We start from the raw sequence: 22,252 nt of genomic DNA on the forward strand, positions 1-22,252 counted from the left end.
GTTCTCCGGGGACGTTACTTTGACGATCAAGTTAGCTTCGTTTCTGAGAGAAATTTAGGTAAAAAAATTGCGTAGGGAAGAAGAGGATCCCTTCATTGGATAGGAAGGAATCCTTTTGTACTTGTTTCTAACAGAATGGGGTGACTCCCCCCATGTGGGAGTGAGACGTGGCACTTTCTTACTGGGAGAAGTACGCTCACGTTGTCTAACAACCAAGTGACCTCAGTTTTGGGTGTCATCAGGCTCTCTATCATGACTTGATTGGTCATGAGAGAATGAGAGGTTCACAAGGAATACTCTTCCTCGTAGGGGAAAGTGGGTTGTCATCCTGGCACTGGCCTGTCCAGGCTAAGACTGAGACCTGACCAAGACCGTGGCAAGATAACGTCCCGTTGGTGCTTTCCGTCAGATTTAACATGGTCGCATACGGCAACGTTAACAGTTGGAAACTATAATAATCTAATATTAAATATTGGTTCTTAAAATAATGTATTGAAAAATTATGCTTGTGGCATTATCGTCTTGGTTGTATATGATGGGTTATCGGCATAACTACAAAACTATGTGTTCATGCAACCCTATAATTAAAGATCTAGGTTTTCACTAGTTGAAGATGCAAACTTAAATACAAAATAAGAAACCCTTGGTTCTATGTATTATAATCGAAATTCACATAATAAAGATTAAAATACATACCTTGATTGTTATATTGGAATAACAATATAAAAACCTTGCTTGAAAGACCTTCGGTAGCAAGCGCCACAAGTGTCACACCTCTAATGGCTCACTAACAAACTTAAGCAACCAAGGATTACTATATATATATATATATATATATATATATATATATATATATATATATATATATATATAGAGAGAGAGAGAGAAGGGAAGAATAATTTCAGCTCTAAGTCTTTTATAAAGGTGCATAGCCGAAATTCCTTATGGTGTAGGGTTTATGTAGGTGTTAGGAAGGTATTGGATTATGAAGGTGTATCCAAGATAAACCTAATCCCTTAACTACCTCCCTAAGGCATCCAAGGCATCCTTAGAGTCCAAGGAAATCCTAGGAACACCATAGCATTCGTTCACCTCTTTAGGGAGGTTCTAGAATGCTCAATACTCAACTATTGAACATTGACACCTTTAGTCCTTACAGGTTCAGTTAATTCCTTTAATCCCAAAATTAATTCCAAATTAATTTCTAATTAAATATTAATTAAAAATTATGATTTCTAATTAATATATTATTTCCATAATACATTAATAAATCATTTATTTAGATTTATAATTAATTTATTAACCAAGTAATAAATTAACAAATCATTCTTCTCTCTTTAACAATTATTCTATTCAATTTCCAGGTTTGAAGGCAACCCAAAAGGACATTGCTAATTTCAATTCAAGTTTATAACAATTATAGTTATGGGCTTAACACCTAATCCAACAGTATAAACAAGAAGTGTATCGCCAAGCTCCAAAAGGATGGGATATTGGAATCATTTAACCTAGATTCGAATGATGTATGCGAGACTCGCTAACTTGGCAAGATGACAAAATTTCTATTCATAGGAAACTATGAAAGAGGCAAGGATTTGTTGGAGCTGATCCACATCGATGTATATGGACTGTTCATATCAGTAACTAGGCGTGGTGAACGATATTTTGTGTCTTTTACTGATGATTTTAGTAGATATTGTTATATTTACTTAATGAAGCAAAAGTCAGAAACATTTGAAGTGTTTAAAGAATTCCAAAAGGAAGTTGAAAACCAACTGGGCAGAAAGATCAAGATGCTTCGATCTGCTAGGGGTGGAGAATACTTGAATCTTGAGTTTATTGATGATCTGAAGGATTAAGGGATTATTTCACACTTTTCTCCTCTCAGAATGCCACAAATTAATGGTGTTGACGAGAAAATAAATCAAATGCTATTGGATATGTTTCTATCTATGATGCTTGAGTTACGCTTCGAATTAGTTACTGGGTTATTCCCTAGATATTGCAGTCGATATATTAAACATCCTACCAAATAAGAAGTTCACCACAACACTTTTTGAAATGTGGGATGGGAAACCACCCAGTCTTGCACATTTGAAAATATCAGTTTGCATAGTGTTCATTCATTGTGAGGTGAACGATAAATAAGAACCTAGAGTGGGAAAATTTTACTTTGTAGGCTATCCTCAAAAGCATTTTGGATACCTGTTATATAATGATTCTGAGAACAAAGTGTTTGTATCTCGAAGGGGATTCTTCCTCGAGACGGAGCTCATGTCCAACGAAGTTAGTGGGTGACCAATAGATATTGAAAAGATTCAAGAGTCTAACAAAGAAGAACTTGTAGTTAAATTTGGCACTCAACTCGAGGTTGATCAACATGTTGAGTAAACTGACATAATTCCAACTCCTTCATTTTGCATATCTAATAGAGTTTGTAATCCTCCTGTGTTTTATGGTTTTCATATATATATATATATATATATATATATATATATATATATATATATATATATATATATATATATATATATATATATATATATATATCTTATTTCCTGCAATATACAAATACACCTCATATAAGCAATCTACCCTATCCCGTCGATCCACACATTTTAATCCTATATAATGACATAATCCATACTCTCAGATTCAGAAATGAATGGATTTACCCAATCTATACTCTCAGATCTTGAATGAATGACTATGTCTAATCCATACTCTTGGATTAGTGAAAAATGACTATACCCAATCCATACTCATGGACCAAGGACGACTGAGTATGCCTAATCCATACTCTCGGACCAGGAATGAATGACTATGCCTAACCTATATTCTCGGACCAGGGATGTCAAAATCCTACTCTCTGTTTATGTCTCGCAAGTAATCTTAAGAAGATGCTACCCATTATCCAACTTAATTAAACTGAAGCCTCTTTTTCAAGGCTTATATTATCTCTTGGTAAGACTACAATGCCCAACTCCTAATACCAACTATGTTTAGACAACACTATCCTACTTTAGTGTATATACAGTATTTAGGTATTAACAAGCCTTTATCCTTCTTTCTAATGATACTTCAATTATTATTATTATCATGAAATAATAGGTATATATCTTAACATATATAGAAAGATACTTGGTTTGCATATCATATATTATCAAATATGTTCTTAAAACATATTCTAGGCAATAAACATATATCTCACATATAAACTCTTCAAAAAAATATTTAATATTTTAATTAATACTTGTATTAAAATCGTGTTCATGAAAGGGACTATGTACCCACTTGATAAAAGTGGATGCCTCGAAACTTGGGCTGAACTTCGCCTTGGTATTTTATCTTTTCCACTAACGTGACCAAGGTATAAATATCACTAAGTCTTAGTCTTACATTCCTAATGACTAATGATAGTTAATATTCCTCACTAATCTCAATGTCTACATCAAGATATATCAAGTAAGGAACAACCAAGCATGAACTTTTTTGAAATCCAACAACCAAGCCAACGTGACCATTCTAAACACCTCTCTCGTAAGTAGATAAATCAGTATAATGACTTGGAATTACTGATAAGTCTTATTTATAGGTTCATAATTATGACTTATGACTATAAATATAAGTTACACTAAAAACAAAATAGTGTAGCTTAACTTACAGAGCTTTTAGCGAAAACTGGGAAAACGTGCGGTCAGAATAAACCGAAAGCTCCTATTTTTCGGATTCCTAGACCCCTAAAAACCTTGCTAAATACCCTTAGGAGCCTCAAAAAATTGGACTCAAGAAAGAATGGTATTTCTGAGAGAAATGAGTGAATTTTTGGTGTGAAAATGAAGAAAATCGGAAGGAGTATTTATAGGATAAGAGGTACGTGTTGCAAACCAGCCATACGCGTGTCGCACCCTGCTGCTGACGCAACTCCTTTCGATGCTCGACACGTGTCGCCGTATCTGTGGTTCACCTCACTGCTTCTAGAAGGTTGCTACGTGGCTTATTCTTGTGGTAACCCAAGTCACATCCACGTTACGCCATGTCACCATGTCTTGCGAGAGAGTCCCGCAAACCAACAATGCCACATGGCGCACTCCGGTGCTGCCACATCATTAGTACAATGCATTTTTGCAGATCTTCAGATGACCATAAATTTCGCATTTGAGCTTCGTTTTCAACGTTCTTTATATTCTCGGAATCCTCTCGACGAGCTCTACTACTTTTATTAAGGTCTCAACACCTAATTCTTGCTCTAACAAAACTTCATATTTAGCTCGGTTTAGACTGTAAAAGTTTGTGCGAAATTCATAACTTTTCCATACGAATTCCGTTCTCGACTGACTTTTTATCACATGTTCAAATTCACAAGATCTTCAATTCTGGTTTAGATTACTTTGGATAACAATCAACCGTTTATAATTTCAATTTCTATGTCCGCATTGTTGCACTGAAATTTCAAAAAAATCATAACTTCCTCTCATGAATTCAAATTTGGATGTTCTCTATATGCAACTCTTAATTTTACGACTACTATAACTTTTGTTTAGGTCGCTTAGTCTGAAATTTAATTTATTAAAAATTCACTTTTTACGATATATACAGTCGTGCCAATTTAATTAGGGGTGAGCATAGGCGGGTACCCGCCCTATTTGTCTGGAACTGGAACTGGAACCGGCGGTTATTGAAATGTTAGAATCGGAACTGGAACCGGTATAACCGGTTCTTTATACTTTTCCATACGAACTCCGTTCTCGATTGACTTTTTATCGACAAGTTTAAATTCACAAGATCTTCAATTCTGGTTTAGATTGCTTCGGATAACAATCAACCGTTTATAATTTCAATTTCTATGTCCGCACTGTTGCGCTGAAATTTCAAAAAATCATAACTTCCTCTCATGAAATTAAATTTGGATGTTCTCTATATGCAACTCTCAATTTTACGACTACTATGACTTTTGTTTAGATCGCTTAGGCTGAAATTTAATTTATCAAAAATTCACTTTTTATGATATATAGAGTCGTGCCGATTTAATTAGGGGTGAACATAGGCGGGTATCCGCCCTATTTGTCTGGAACTGAAACTGGAACTGGAACTGGAACTGGCGATTCTTGAAATGTTAGAACCGGTATAACCGGTTCTTTATATATTGGAACCACTCCCGAAACCGTCAGTTTCGGTTCCGGTACCGGGTACCCCGTTTCTAAGCTTAAATTTGTATTCACAACTAATTTTTTTATTTCTAAACACAAAAATTAATTATAAACAAGTTATATATATATATATATATATATATATATATATATATATATATATATATATATATATATATATATATATATATTATAATTGTCGGTTTTTAACATAACCTTAATAGAGAGCAATGCACAATGTGTATTCATAGAAATTGTGATTATGAATAATAATAATATTAATAACATCTTGGTGATAGAATATCACATGACCATAACAATTTCCATTAGTCAGGAGAGGTTTGAAGTAAAAAATAAAAAATAAACTGAGAAATCAAAGCAAATTTGATTACAATTTAATGATTTACATCCAGTATCAATGCAAATTTAATTTCTCTAGGTCATGAATGTAGTTCACAAAATTTAGCATGTCCTTATACAAATGAGGGAAATAACATAAGGAATACAGTGGCCCCTAAATCATGAAGTAGAGTTAAATCAAATTTATTTAAATCGTAGATACCTCATTCAATAATTACATTATTAAAATATTAATTTACTAATTTACATATAATTATACTATCGTTTTTCTTGTATAATCATTCTTAAATTTAATTATGGATAGCTTACTTATTATATTAAAACCAAAAATATGGTTTTATTGTTTTATAAGGCAGTCATTGGGACCGGGTACCTGGCGGGTAGCGGTTCCAGAAAAATAAGAACCGGAACCGGAACCGTTTAAGGCGGTTCCAAAATTAAAAGAACCGGAATCGGAACCAATTAAGGTGGTTCCGGTTCCGGAACCTGTGGTTCTGAGACGGTTTCGGTTCTAAAAGTTTGTACCCGGTTCCGATGCTCACCCCTAGATTTAATCACGAAACTTCGAAGAAGCATAATTTTGTTCATACGAAGTCGGATTTCAGCGACCTTTTATGTACGGAATTCTTGTCATATATACTATAACTTGGTTAAAATTATTTATCCTAAGAACAAATTACTGAAATCGTCCCTGTGGTTTGGAAAAAACTACTGGTTTGGTCCCTAAGTTTGTTTTTGCACTCGAACCGTCCCTAAGTTTATAATTTTATTGCATTTATCGTCCCTTTTAGAAATGAGAATACTATATTACCCTTTGCACTTTTTTTTTTCCAGTTTTTATTATCTTTTTTATTATTTATTGATTTAATAAAAGCAATTAAGTGATTTATTGGGACCCAACTCCCACTTGCAGCACAACCACCACCGGTCACTTGTCATCGACAATCACCACCAATCACCAACACCAACACCATTCATTTATTCCAGCACCACCACTGCCAACGTAATTAGTTTCATCAGGTGAGATCCAAAGATTAAATCCCACTAATCAAAACCAGATCAAGATGAAAGAAAAATCATATGAAATCCCAAAATCAAGATCAAATCCCAAAATCAAAACCAAATCAGAAAATCAAAACCCAAAACCTACCCTGAAATCGTTGATGAAAGAAAAATCATATGAAATCCCAAAAATGAAAGACGATTTTGAGAAGAAACGAGGTTAAAGGGGGAACGATGCTCTTTGCGATTTTTTATTTGGCAGTCCAATTTCAAAATTTTTTGATTTTCTCTTTCTCTGATACCTTGCTCCACTTATGGCGGTGCTGATTCCTATTTCAGAAAATCACCCGGTCAGTAACACGATGATGGTGGTGGCTCTAACTTCAGTAAGACGGTGATGGTGATAAGAGGTTTGAGATATGGGTTCAGTGATCTTCGATTTGAGTTCCAGATCTTATATTGCAGATCTCCATTTTCAATTTAAGATCTCCTTTGGCAGTCCAATGGAGGAACGAGAGGGAAAAAATCACAGTGAGGGTGAGTGTTAGGGTACTAATGATGGTTTACCAATTTAGGGGGAAGAGATGATGGAGGTGGGTATGGGGTAGCGGGTGATGACATATGGTGTCCGCTGGAGTTTTGGTCCTGCCGAAGATGGTGGTGGTGTGTGGTGTTATATCATCAGACTTGATAATATACAGGAAGAAAAAATAGGAGTGGGATCTATTGTTTGTCGGTGTTCTAGTCTCCTCGGAGTTTTGGTCTTGCCAGAGGTAAGAGATTTTCCGACGGAGATGGTGGTGGCGTATGGTTGTTCACCGGAGAGGTGAGAATTTGGAATTGATTTCCATGGCGGTGTTAGGATTAGAAGTGTTGGTGATGGGGATGTTAAGTGTAAGGATATAATTATGTGGGACACATTTAATTAATTAATAATATAAATAACTCTAACAAAATAAATAAATGAAAAAGAAAATAGAAAAGGATATTATAGTCTTTTCATGTGTAATAGGGATGAAAGACGTAATAAAACCAAAAGCTAGGGACGGTCTGAGTGCAAAAAAAAAAAACTTAGGGATCAAACTAGTAATTTTTACCAAACCACAGGGATGATTTCAGTAATTTGTTCTTATCCTAAATAATATTCTATCAAAAATTCTTTTTTAATGCTTATTCTATTTTAATTGACTAGCCCGATGTTGCGGACATTACAAGCGAAGCCTTTGAGCGCCAGAAGGCCCGATGAAGCAGTGTTGTTGGTTTTGAAGTTATGTCTGCGCAGTCTGGTTTCCACTAAACGACTTGTAAGTTGAGTTATACTTATTGTGATTTAAGTGTAACTTATATTTATGTTCATAGTTGTTATTATGAACTTATAAATAAGATTTATCAATAATACCAGTCGTTATACTGATCGGTCTACTTACACAAATGATGTCTAGGTTAGATCTGTGACATGTTTAAAGTAAAATTTCCAAACAGTATATCTTTATATGTCAAATGGATCCTACCTCTGATATAATCTTACTCGATCGTTCCTCATTAACTATAAGTCAGTATTCTTATTCATTTTGGATTTTTGATAAATATAAGAAACAGTATCACTAATAATATAAATGATAACTGAAATGTAGTAATGTTTATATCTAGACTGAAATGTAATAATGTTTATATCTAGGCCTTTAAAAAGAAAAACTTGAAGTATTAAGCGAAGCACATGCGTAAAATGGTATGTCTGTTTCCGAAAACCGATAGGTATGTTTGAGTCATCACCTAGAGTAGGATGATAACACTTATTTATTCTAAATGCTCTTAAGAATTACACTGCTAGTATGGACTTATAACCCACAAACATAGATATAAAATAGGATATCATATTTATCAATACCCTAAACATTGGTTTCTTTTAAATGACTTACACTAGCCAAAGAATCCCCTAGTTGTGGAGTCAATCAGTTGCTCAAACGATTCTTCAAGTAAGGTGATTCTTCCAGATGATCATTGAGTTAGAATCTGTGAGAATCGGTTGGACGGGGTATGTATGGGTAAACAGTCTTGTAGATATTTGTGTTGGTTTAATTATTTATATTGTCACACCCCCAAACCAAGGATGTCAAATCTCTCCGAAATCTCTCCAAGTATGTGAAAACTCTCGCAAATATCTCTGTGTTCGAGAAATCTGTCCAAGAATGTCAAATCTCTCCCAAATCTCTCCAAGTGTGAGAAATCTCTCCCAAATCTCTCTCAAAAGTTTCCCGTAACTTTTTAGAATCATTCGGGTCATTCCGGTCCTTAACCGGGTAAAAAACGGCTTAAAACGGGGTAAAAACGAGAAAAATAGACCTTAGGAACCGAAACCCTTCTCAAGGAGCCAAAGCTCCTTAAGGCCGAGACCTAAGACCGAGAGCACAGACCGGACCAAGCCTCTGTTGGCTGAACCCGGAGGACCGAACTCCTGTAGATGAGACCGAGTCTCGGTCTCTGTCGCCCCTTTTCTGTCGCTTCTCGCACGTTCTGTCGCTTCTCGCACTCTCTGTCTCTACTCCGCCTCTCTGTCTCTACTCCGCCTCTCTGTCTCTACCCGCCTCTCGGTCTCTGTCTCCTTCTCTCCTCTCTGTCCCTTCGCGCCTCTCTGTCTCCTTCTCTCCTCTCTGTCCCTTCGCGCCTCTCTGCTCCTTCTCTCCTCTCTGTCTCCTCGCGCCTCTCTGTTCCCTCTTCTCCCCTCTCAGTTCCTACTCTCCCTCTTCTTCCCTCTCGGTTTCTACCCTCTCTCCTCTCAGTTTCAGCATCAGAAGGCCGAACCTCGGCCAGATTTCGGAAATTTGTCACTTTTAGCCCCTTTTTGATATTTTTAACATTTTAAGCCCGTTTTTCGTGATTTTAAAGCGGGATTTTCTCCAGAAATTATATTTTAACATAATAAACTCTAAATATTCATAATTTAACCATATTTTGATGAAAATCATTATTTAAATAATAAAAATCAAATGAGTGAATTATTAAAGGTGGAGTGTTGACTTTGCCTTATCCAATGTCACAAGCAACCACCTTACACCCACTCTATGACCAGCCATACCTCCCCACCTTACCTAGGTCACTTCTATGTCCCTTACACTCAATTTACACTCATTCCCACGTTTTTAGAGCTGGAACAAACATCCTATCTCCTCATTTCTCTCATTTGCTATCATTTCACTAAGTATCAAACACCACTTTTCTCTCAAACTTTTTCCACTCCAATTTCGAGATTCAAGGCTGATTTTCAAGTGTTCTTCCACTCTTAGTAAGTATAATTCATCCTCCTTATGATTATTTCACTTCATTCTACTCAAATCATGGATATCTTACACAAACTCCATCATATTTGCGTTAGAGCTTCGAATCTTCAAGTGATTCTTCAACTGTTCTTGGGTTGAACACTTCTCTTCTTCAACACTTATCTACTGAAATCACTCAAGGTGAGTTCATACCCCTACATTTTCATGTTTTCTCAAGTTTTTAAGGGGGGAATACAAGTTAAAACACTAAGAACAAAACTAAAATTTTCTAACAGCCTTCATCAGAAAAGTTCAACTCCATTCACGAACTGTTTTGGGCATCTTAAACATTTTTGTTTTCAAAACTGTACAAGGTGAAAATAGTTCAAGTACTTAGATTTAAAATGACTACTTGCACATCTCCATACGATTTTTCTACAATTTATGGTGATTTTTACAAAACTGACTATCATTTCAAACAACAATCCGGACCAGTCTGTGATTTTGGACTTATTCACCCAAGTTGGAGGTCGTTAAAAATCGTGATAAAAATTATGAGTAAACTAGACACATTTTGTGAACTCTCAGAATTTACGGATCTAGTTTTTGACTTCGTATGATTTTTCTATGATTTTTCCAAAACAGGGCAGAATGGATAAAGTTAGCCAACAGCATGTAAATATCATAACACTTTGTATTATGTTGAGCAAAGTGTATAATCATAAGTTCTAATTATTGAATGTGTTTCCTTGTTAGTTTGTCATCATGAACTGAAACTAAGTAATTCATAATAAATATTAATCATTCATTTTAGAACACGTATATTAAACTATAAAGGTATAGTTTGATAAATTCATAACACTAATACATTTTCATAAAAGAGTTTATACATATTACATACATTTTAGATAAACTATAATAGGTATAGTTTATGATACATCACTCAACACACTCGTACAAAAAGGGTACATTCATACAAGAAAGATTTATATTCACACACATTTCACGTAAACTTGTTAACCTATATTGTGAGACTCTCTCTCTCCCCGTACGTCCGAGTGCGGGATATAATTCCTGGTAGTTATAATCAAAATCTCCTTGAGGGAGAACGTGATACTTGTATATAGATCTATATTGGGCTTGACACCCCACACCTTGCTGCTAGCTACAGTGGGACCTGCAGGTCTACGGGTGACAAATGTCATTTCAGTTTTCGCGACGCCTGAGAACGTCGTGGCAGGTTCACATAGTCATAGTATGATTATAGCGACTCACATAGGGATATAACAATCCATAAGTTTACGGGATTTTATTTTTAAAACCTAAATGAGTTTTATGTCGATTTAAAATCACTTTTTACCTCTATGAGTACAGATATTACTATACACTTTGGTTTTGGTAGTTACGACTACACATCATTTGAAACCACATTTATACTTTTAAGTATGGTCAATACTTGTTATTTCTCGGTCCTCTAATTTAGGACTACATATATATAAAGTATTAACAAACATGAGAACATACAGAAATTTCATTTAATTCAAACGCGTCCATGTCCATTTAAGCACATAACATTTTCTATTAATAAGAAAGGTTAATTATACATTTTGGTCTTCAGTCATAAGACTACATTACACAAATTTTAAAGAAAATATCGGATTTTCTGGATACATATTCTAACGCTTTTACAAGGAAAACGATTTACTTTTCTAACGAAATCTCTTATGACCTCACCAACCTTTGTGTTGACACTTTTCAAAACTACTTGTATTCTCAGGAATTCAGTGAAAACAGGAAATCAACAACGTTTTGAGGATGGGACGATAAATCGTCAAACAGTTCATTTTGTATCATAATGTAATTGATGTGAATCATGTAAACATGTGCTTTGATGTAACGTTTTCAATTATATTTGTGTTGGTTGTATTTACTTTGAGCACTATTATACTCATTGTTGTGATACTCTACATGAAGTCCTCCACCCCCGGACGTTTCCGCCATCCTTGGTTTGGGGGTGTGACAAATTGGTATCAGAGCATTGTTTATAGTGAACTCAGTATATCAAACCACATAAGATATACAAACTATAAATGCATTGGGACTAAGTCTCTGATTTAAAGTTTCAAAACAACTATACCTTTAGAAACAAATAGTTTCTTATTAAAGGTATACATGCATACATACATATTAAGGTCAGCACCACTCTAGAACAAAACAAAAGTAATGATTGTTGGATATCACAGGTAAGCTCGGGGATGTACGGTCAGTCTTGGGAGTAGCATAGCCTGATCAACTATGCTGGTCCGAGGAGTGATTAGCACATGCCCAAGAATAGTTATGATATGGCAACAAGTCTAGAAACTTACCAACACTACCACAATGAGAACATTAGAACAGAACATGAGTTTAAAATACTATAGGAGTATTTTGTAATATCATAACTTATATGAAGACTAAATAGATCCTTAATAATAGGTCTATAGTCCCTAAGTGGATACTTTAAGGTTATATATAACTTAGAAATTATAGACTTAGAATTTGTGGTTTATCGTATCTTGTTATATGTAATTAGTATGCACTATGTCATTATAAAAGTAACTAATAAGGATCACCCCCTATAAGTAAGTGATAATAGAGTTAGACGCATAGTACTTATCTCCTCCACTTCTATTCTCGCAAATACAGCATAGCAAAATCCTACTTACCGGACGACCCTTACTTTCCTAATCCGAACTCGAGGAATGGTGAATGGTTATGAGAAGAATCATAAGCGGGACCGGAGGTAATCAATCCTCCATGCATAGCAAGGGTTCCGTGAACCGTTTCGACTATAATGAACCTGTGACCCGTTGGGCAATCGTGATCGAGGGTTGAATGTCGACAACAATGACAACAACCACCATGTGGAGACCAACGAGGATGCTATGACCTCAACCACGGGGGACTGACGGACAGAGCCCTCCCGGCAAAGACCTGGCGGATCGCGATCATCGGGGATTAAAACAGGAAGACTACAATCTGAGTTCAGAAAACTGCGTACTACTATAGACCCCACCATCTCATGTACCGGTGACTCAGAATTATACTACTATTCCCGAGACCAACTCTCTTTTTAGGACCTTATCGCCACTCGTGAAGAGGAAAGAGAGTAACAGGGTAGGACACACAGCATTCAAAGAAAGGATGATTGTAGCCAAGCGTTGATTGGCAAAGCTACAAAATTGCATCAACCTTGCCTCAGGCATCACAAGGGATGGATCATCGTAAGTAGAGTTCATTCCGCTCACCAGACCTGGTAAATTAGCTTCATAAGTATGCACTGGTGCTACTCTATTGTAAGTAAAATCACGACACTACAAATTAAGTGGTCATACTAATCGAGAAATCTATCTACTATCAAAGCCCGCCCATGCACAAATGTGAAGTAGACCTGCATCGAGGTCAGAATTTTCACTGAAACCATAATTACTAAAGTCATATTAACAAGATGGGCTTATGATGTACCTAACAGACTCGAATGAATATCTAACCTTAATTATATAACTAAGCATACATCAATAGGTCGTGATAAGGACCTAGCTTGGGTCAAGTATAAGGTTTCACTTGGATACCGAGCTACTAAAATACATGAGTTTATTATACAAAGAATCTCGTTATAAATTGTTTTCAGAACACCCTAAACAACCGAACTTTGATACAAATCGATATGAGATAAACTTAGTTAGAAAACTCGCGACATATAGCCATTCTAAAAACTCATTATCGTCTCACCGTTAAACAATTGTTGAGAAGTTTCTTCTTCATAGACCTATGGGTGCGATCATACCAGCACTAATGCACCGGATCCCATCAAAATTCCTCAGCCAAGTGTGTTCGGACAAACATGATTCTATGAGGAGTAAAGCTTAACGTCCGTATGAAACCTACTCCTACCTACTGCCATAACTCCATCTCGGGAGCGTTAGCAGAAACACTAAGAATAGTACAGTAATGTGCAAAAATTTATATGCGTAAATATAAATTGTAAGGATGCACTTAAGACAATCATTTCCACTAACGAAGTCGTTTTTCGTCATGAAACAGAGCTATGTCTTCACCAAGAGGCAACAAACCAACTAGCAAGGCGCCAACACTTCAGATAGACGCTGCTACTTTTCAAGCCGCAGTCACGGCAGCCGTGGCAGCCGTCATGGTGCATTTCAATACTAACAACGTCAACAGGGGTGGAAGCGGTACTAACAATACAAATTGTGGTAACAATCAGGGACACCAATGGATACCTACCAACGAAAATACCTCAGGCCATGAACCTACGAACAAGAAGAGAAAGTTTTGGAACATGAAAGAGCGCCACCAATCTCAAGGATACACTAAAAGACAACAACCTAGGGCCACCCCTACCATTACAACAGCAGTCATGACACATGCCTCGACACTAGCCACGGGGTCTTCCACCCAAATGCCTGCCAGACCATATAAGGGATCACTCCCAATGTGCAATCAATGTGGCTTTCATCACCATGGGGCTTGCCAGGAGAGGCACTGTAAAAATTGCAATAGGAAAGGGCATACCGTCCGTTTCTGTAGGGCCCCGACCCATCACCTCCCTTCAATCACCTGCACCAAGGTAGGCCCAGTATGCTACCTATGCGGTGAAACGGGACACTTCAAGAGAGAATGTCCAACTGAGAAGAACGATGAAGGAACAGGAGGAATGTGATGAACACACCAACAGGAGCAGCAAGGGAACCATGTTAGGACTTTTGTAATGTTCCCAACGACAAAACGTTTAAGTACTATAGGTTTGTAATGAATTTGGTACGCTTCTAAAGTAAACCTTCCTTCTAAAAAGTAGCTAAAATATTTTCTCTCTCATACAAATCAAACCAAAGACATTCATATGTGACCTTAGGAGCATTACTTGTAAGTTGTGATGACCTTGTCCATACATCGGGGTTAATTTAGAATCAAAATACTAAAGTCTTGAAACAGATAATTCCATCCTGACTCCGATTCCATGTCTAGTATTAGGGGTTGAGTGGGGTCACCCACTCGACGATTGCACGATATCAATTTACATACGACGATCATATACCGCTCGATCATGAGGAGACCTGTCAGGAATCATGATATCAAGTATCATTACTGGCTATTGAAAAACACACCCACTACTAGTGCTAGACACTGTGGTATGAATCTTCTACAATAATCATAACATTTAACAAAACGGAACACACAGAAAAGAAATACAGGACACTCTATCACTCTAGTGATCTCTTCCTTCGAATACAACTTATCTCATGTTATCTAAAAAGATAGTGTTGTCGTTATTCAATTTTGATTGATATAGCCCTCGTCTTCCCGATTTAACGACTACAAAAGGGCCCTTCGCCTAACCCTCCGAATATCGAAACTATCGTCTCTCATAAACATCCAGCACGGACCTTTGGGTCATCTCTCGCTGTGGAACTCCAAAACACGCACCAGAGGAGTGTTATACTTCCCGAAGCCTTATCACATGTATATACAGGAGACCTTCGGGAATGTCGCGCATGTAGCAGACAAGATTCAAGCATAGAAGCTTGGGACAGATATGGTACGAGTCCTGCCATGAGCTTCGGGCTAAGGTTGCCTAGAAGGACGAGTAAATGTCCTACCATTCAAAAAGGCCTAGTCGCGTAAACCAAACCCACATACTTCCTACCGAGCTTCAAGAGCTGTCAGGTCAAACCTATCGAACTACGCAACAATGAAATTGAAGAACCAAGCTTCTTACCCTGGAAAGCTCTGGTCTTATTCGTCAAATAGAAAAGCAAATTGCTCATAATTCCATCGATTTCAGAGGCCCCGACAACATCTCCAATAGAAACCTTTACTATCTGCCTCGCATTGACGAATAGGCCGACCAACCTCAAGGAACGAGGTACCCTTCAGGATTTGGACATGAGATCAGAATATCACCAGTCACGAGTATTAAAGAAGGATGTCCGAGAACAATCCTCCAATTTCGATGCAGACGCTGAAAGTTCGTAGTGATAACCCTTGGATAGGACCAAACCCACTCGTTGGATTCATGAACGTAATAAATAGGATATACCATTCTTGCTAGGATCAGTTCATCATCTTCATTGCAAATGACTTACTTATCTACCCTCGTAGTAAGAAGGAAACCAAGGAGAGCAGCTACAACAAACCACGAAAGCATTACGATCAGAGAAGTATTACCCGAAGTTCTCTAGATACGAGTTTTGGAATTGAGGAGTTCAATTCTCAAGACACATCGTGTTGACACTTTTCAAAACTATGAAATCTCTTATGAACTCACCAACCTTTGTGTTGACACTTTTCAAAACTACTTGTATTCTCAGGAATTCAGTGAAAACAGGAAATCAACAATGTTTTGAGGATGGGACGATAAATCGTCAAACAGTTCATTTTGTATCATAATGTAATTGATGTGAATCATGTAAACATGTGCTTTGATGTAACGTTTTCCATTATATTTGTGTTGGTTGTATTTACTTTGAGCACTATTATACTCATTGTTGTGATACTCTACATAAAGTCCTCCACCCCCGGACGTTTCCGCCATCCTTGGTTTGGGGGTGTGACATATATTGTCAGGCAATGCTTGTTTTTCAGAATTATTATATATGATTATTTATCTTAAAAATATTACGGGATTGAAAACCCTATGTGTCTCACCAAGTTTTCCAACCTGACCCACTCAATTTATATTCATCACAGGTAGCGATACTGAGATTGTTGGAAACTAAATATGATGCATAGTGAAATAATAGAAAAGCATGTAATAATATTCAAGACCGTATGTCTTTACGACTTTACGCTGTAACCTATGTTGGATATTGATATTGTCATATTTATACTTATTTTAGGCAATATTTATTTATATTTCTATTGATATTTTGGTTATTTGCATAGAATAATGGTACTTATAAGTTTAAATTATTATTTTGCAGCCAAATAGAAGCATTTTCGAAGATAGGGACTAAAATTGACAGAATATGGAACTTTGGAGGATTGAAGAAAAGAAGAACGGGAAAATCACCAAAAGATGTACTCACGACGTGAATAAGTCATGATTCACGACGTGAGTGGAGAGTTCTAGAAGATATGCATGCAGGTGAAAGAGTCCTTGCCGAACACGTTTATCCCATATTCACGACGTGAATCCTTATGGTTCACGGCGTGAACTTGGGAAATCAGAAAACTATAAATTCCCTTGCCCATTACGATCTGAGAACTTTTGGGCTGATTAGAAAGTTACCTGAAGACGATTTTGAGCAAAAGAAGAGTTCTGGAAAAGGCTTTCAAAAACAACAGGAGTAAAGGTTCATAATTAGTTAATTAGTTTGATAGTTATGAACATGTTTGATAATTTGATTTGTTTTTGTTTACTTGTTACAGTGAGTACTTGAATCTAGCAGCTCTTGTCTAGCTAGATGAAGCTTCTGAATTATGTTTTAGTTTAATGATTATTGAATTTGATTAGTTGGTAAATTGCTTATGTTTGATTATCATTACCTAGCATGTTATTTTAGTTTCTTAGTTGCTTAAATTCATGTTTTGTGTAGCTTAGTAGCCATTAATTTACATGAACTTAAAACCTAGTGATTTAGTGAACATTGAATTGCTAGAGCTAGGATCGACCAAAATCTTAGATAAGTGATAAAAGTAACTAATTTAGCTGTGCTAGAGAACATAATTTATGACTATAATTGTGTTTGCTAGATAAATCTTACATAACACACCTATAATTAATAACTAATTATGTGTTTTACTTATGTGTGACCATACAAGGTATTTTATGAATTGGTAAAAAGATTAGTAAATTTGGACTTGAATTTCTAATTACATAATAATTGGTAACAAACTTTGATAATTCATAATTATTAGCTAAACATAAATAAAGAAGTCGATTCAAACTAGATAGGAGTGTTTTTAATTAATTGATCGAATTCTGTGATTTAAATTCGTCTGGTCTTGAAAAATCAAATAAAACCCCTTCTTGCTCTAAAAATAGGTTAATTTAATAGTAGATAAATTAATTAGTTAAAACCGTTCCATGAGATCGACACCCAACTTACCCAACTATTCTATAATTTGATTAGGTACACTCCCTAGGTGCCTTTTAGTTAGTTGAGTTAGTTAGGTTATAATTATTAAAATTAGTGGGTACTTCTATGCACATCAAGTTTTTGGCGCCGTTGCCGGGGAACGACTTAGTTAATTATTATTTTATTTTCTTTAAATTAATCGATCATTTTTGTAGGGTAAAACCTACAAGAAGTTATTTTTATGTTTTAATTTTTTTCTGCATTACAGGACTCACGACGTGAACCCTTAAGATTCACGCCGTGAGAACTGAAGTTTGTAGTTTTGTTTATTTTAGTTCGTCTTTCTTAGTTCAGTTTTACGTTTTTATTTTTTTGTTTTATTTCAGGAGTTCATGACCAGAGGTTCTAACACACCTTTAGTGCCACCACTTAAAGATCCCGCGTCTGTAATTCACAAAAAGAAAGATAAGAACGTGAAAGAAGATAAAACACCAAAGAAAACGTCTTTACAAGAATTCAAGTCAGTGTTCTCAAAGAAGTCAAGGAAGAAAACGGGGGAGTCAAGTTCATCTTTAAAGAACAAGAGCAAGCTTGAAAACTTAGATCAAATACTCATCCAAACCGAGTCCGAATACGATACCGAGCCTGAATTTAAAGAACATACAAGTGAACCCGAAAACGAGCCAAAGAACGAGATGACGAATATTGAAGAAATTTCCATGGGAGCTTACAGAAAGAGAATTCGAGATGATGTTGGTCCAGGCTTAGTACAACTCGCTATTCCTGCCACTGCGACATTCGAGCTTAAAGGACATATCATCATGAGGATGCGTTCAAGAACTTAGATGAAGTGAACGACATTGCTGATTACTTCAATGTCCCGAATGTTAACAGAGATACCGTCTTGCTAATGATGCTTCCCGTTACCTTTAAAGGAGCTGCAAAGGATTGGTTAAAAGCACTTCCACCTGGTACAATCACTACTTGGGCTCAAATGCATGAGCAATTTCTAGACCAATTCTGTCCACCATCCAAGATAGTTAAACTCAAGAAGGCAATAGCTAATTTTGAGTAAAACTCGGGGGAGTCACTTTACAAAGCATGGGAGCGTTATAAAGGGTTGTTAAGGACCTGTCCTTAACATGACCTTAACATTCAACAAGAAGTGTCCATATTTTATGACGGGGTTAATGTAATGACAAGATAACTCCTTAATTCTTAAGGACCGCTTACGAAGAAAAATCTGGGCGGGGTCAAGGAATTGGTTGAAGAATTTGCACAGCATTCTCGTGAATACCACAATCCAAGGAGTGAACGCGTGAAAGGAGTTGGGGGTGCACATTCTGACGAAATGGTTGTTGTGATGGAAATGCTAAATACTATGGGCCGAAGATTGACTCAAATTGACCAATCAATTTATGCAATTATAGTTAGTTGTGAACGATGTATGTTGGGTTTTGGTAGAATACAACATCCTATGGTGCACATACAACCCTAAATACCTTGGATCTATGTTTTCACTAATTATACATGCAAATGGTTTCCAAGGCATTAAACCTATAACTAGCATGCATTTGACATAAACCATATAATATACTAGTTAGGGAAACATACCTTTTATGTGGCTTGAAGTCTTGATGTATTGGCCTTAAGAGCTTAGCACCAATAGTATGAAATTCCTCAAATGGAATCACAACACACCTAGAACAAAGGTGGCTCTTAAGAGAGAATTCCATGCACCAAAACACCTCCATATTTCTCTAAGAAAAGAAGTGGTGATTTTGGCTATGGAGTAACCTATTTATATGTAGGATTCCAAGGGTCGTGGGTATCACCCATAATCCATACCCATGGGTTTTATGATCCATGGTTCATGTGGCCCAACTCTTTATGTATCCATACATAAACTTGGTCCAACATGGATCATAAGCCCAACACATATAAATATAAATAATTATCATAATTAGTCCCCATAGATTTAATTAGTCTCTTTTGATCACTAAATTAATTCTTGATCGATACTAATTAAAACATATGATTTCATATTAATATATTATAACTTATAATATATTAATAAACCATAAATAACCTTCTCTCAAAAGTTCATCATAACAAATTGTCCTGATGATATGCAACCCAAATGGACCATGCTACTCTCGGGTCAAGTACATACCAATAATAGTTATGGGCTTAGACATCTAATCCAACAATGTAGTGGACCACATTTGACAAAAGAATGCAATATGGATGAATATGGAAACAAGAAAGCTCAAGTTTGCTATTCAAGTGGAGATAAATACGATGAAGACTGGAGAAAACCAAAGAAAGAGTGGCTTCCATACGAAGAATACAAGAAGCAAAAGGAAGAGAAGTATAAGCAAATTGTCCGAGGCTTCTACCAAAAAGAGCAACTACCAACTGAGAAGAAAGTGGACTTAGAAACCATGTTGACCCGATTCATGGAAGCATCCGAGAGAAGACACGAAGATACAGATGCAGTACTAAAAGAACACATGAAGATGATGAAGTAACAACACAAAATGATGATTGACCAGCAAGCTTCATTAAGAAATCATCAAGCATCGATTCAAAATTTAGAAGTCCAAGTTGGTCAACTTACTACTTTGGTTAATAACAAATTATCTTCACAATCTCCCGAAAAGAAATTTCAATCTCACGTCATGGCCATTGATACTAAAGAAGAGGCGATTTCTGAGTTCCTAGAAGCACTAGAAGTGGAGCCAAGGCCATCTGAACCAAAGCCAAAGAAGTCTAAGCTAAAAAACGAAGAAGCTGGTGAAATGCCAGATTCATGACGTGAGCTCGATAAGTTCACGACGTGGGCTCGGTCTATATAGAAAAAAATCGTATTTGTTCCAGCTTATAAACTACATTTGCCATTCCCGTCTCGAGCACATCTTAGCCCACTGGAAAGGGAACATTTGGAGTTTATTCAACAAACAAAGGGTATTCCTATTAATACTCCTTTCATTGATTCGCTTTCGAAAATTCCAGAATACGCGGAGTTCCTCCAAGACTAAATAGAAACTCATCAAGAATTAATGAAGAATTATAAGGTGATTCTAAGTGATCAAAGCTCAAAAGCTGTATTAGGAGAGTTGCCTAAAAAGAAGGGAGATCCTGGGGATTTGGTTGATATACGCGAATCTAAGCTCACCTTGAGAGTTGGAGATGATAAGGAAATTTTTGGAATGGAAGATGGATTTCAAGGATATGATGTTAAGGGTGAAGTGTTCAATATTGATGAAGATAATGAACTTGAAGAATTGGAAAAGCTTATGGAAGAAGAAATCAAGACAATTGATCAAGTTAAGCGCACTAAACCAAGGGCATCCGTTCCATTTTTCGTTGAAGTCATTACTTATACAAAACCAACATCTTGGGTAAGTAAGGAAAGTGATGACATGTCTAGTGATAAAGAGGAGGTTACATCAAAGGTGACTAGGTCAGCGCTAAAGGAGGAGGAGGATATTATAAAGCTTAAAAATGAGGAAAAATTGAAGACTCAAGGGATCAAACGCAAGCTTGATGGAAACGAAGTCAAAGCTAAAAAGGAGAATTCTAAAAAGGCGTATATTCGTCGAGTGCAAGCTTATAAGAGGCGTTTCAAGGAGCAGAAGATCCTAATGGTGGACTCATCTGTAGATCCAACGTAGGGGGCACGGAGTCCTGCTCACGACTCCTCAAAAAGAAGTGCTTCTCAGGAGGCAACCGGAGTCTGGTTTGCGTTTTTTTCTTTTTCTTTTTGCATTTTTAGTTTTTAGGAAATCGAGCATGTCATCTGAATCACTTTATGCACAATATAACACTGAGTGTGGGGTCCCTAAAAATTAAGTGATAATGATAGACAAATTTGGAGTTTATAATTAGTTTCATGATCAGACAGTATTCACGACGTGAATCATTATGATTCACGGCGTGAGTCCAGGTTGAACGGACAATATATTCCTTAGCACATTATTAGTCCAGCCCACTCCACGTTACAGTTTTAAATTATTAAATGGCCCAATTTTTCAGCCCAGCCAGACTCACGACGTGAACCCTTAAGATTTACGACGTGAATCCTGAAACACTCGGGACCACAGATTTAAGATAGAATCCAATTGACCTAATTCCTTTCTTATTCCCCCACGAAGTGAGCGTGTTTCATCTGGTCCCCCCTTCGCGATTGCGGCTGATTTCTTTATCTAGTCATCTTTTGCATATGTAATCCTCCAAACTAGGTAATTTAATCTTCTTTACATTGTTTATTGTTGACTTATTTTCTAGATTTAGTGGCTAGGGTTTGCATTCCATTCATTATAAAAATTGATCCCTAAATCTGTAAATTTCTTACTGCATGTGTTTGCAATGATTTTGAAATGGCCTTAGGAGTGAACCCCAT

The 22,252-nt window shown here is 36.5% G+C and overlaps 1 non-coding gene across 1 annotated transcript; it reads right to left on the reverse strand.

Moving 5' to 3' along the window:
- Nucleotides 1-18,889: 18,889 nt before the first annotated feature.
- On the reverse strand, nt 18,890-18,996 carry LOC144999100 (small nucleolar RNA R71). The gene has a single exon (XR_013660624.1). It is a non-coding gene; the product is annotated as a small nucleolar RNA R71 (small nucleolar RNA).
- Between the last annotated feature and the right edge of the window lie 3,256 nt (nt 18,997-22,252).

The sequence above is a fragment of the Lactuca saligna genome, chromosome 5, assembly GCF_052625555.1.
Source record: "Lactuca saligna cultivar CGN05327 chromosome 5, ASM5262555v1, whole genome shotgun sequence".
NCBI classification, from domain to species: domain Eukaryota; kingdom Viridiplantae; phylum Streptophyta; class Magnoliopsida; order Asterales; family Asteraceae; genus Lactuca; species Lactuca saligna.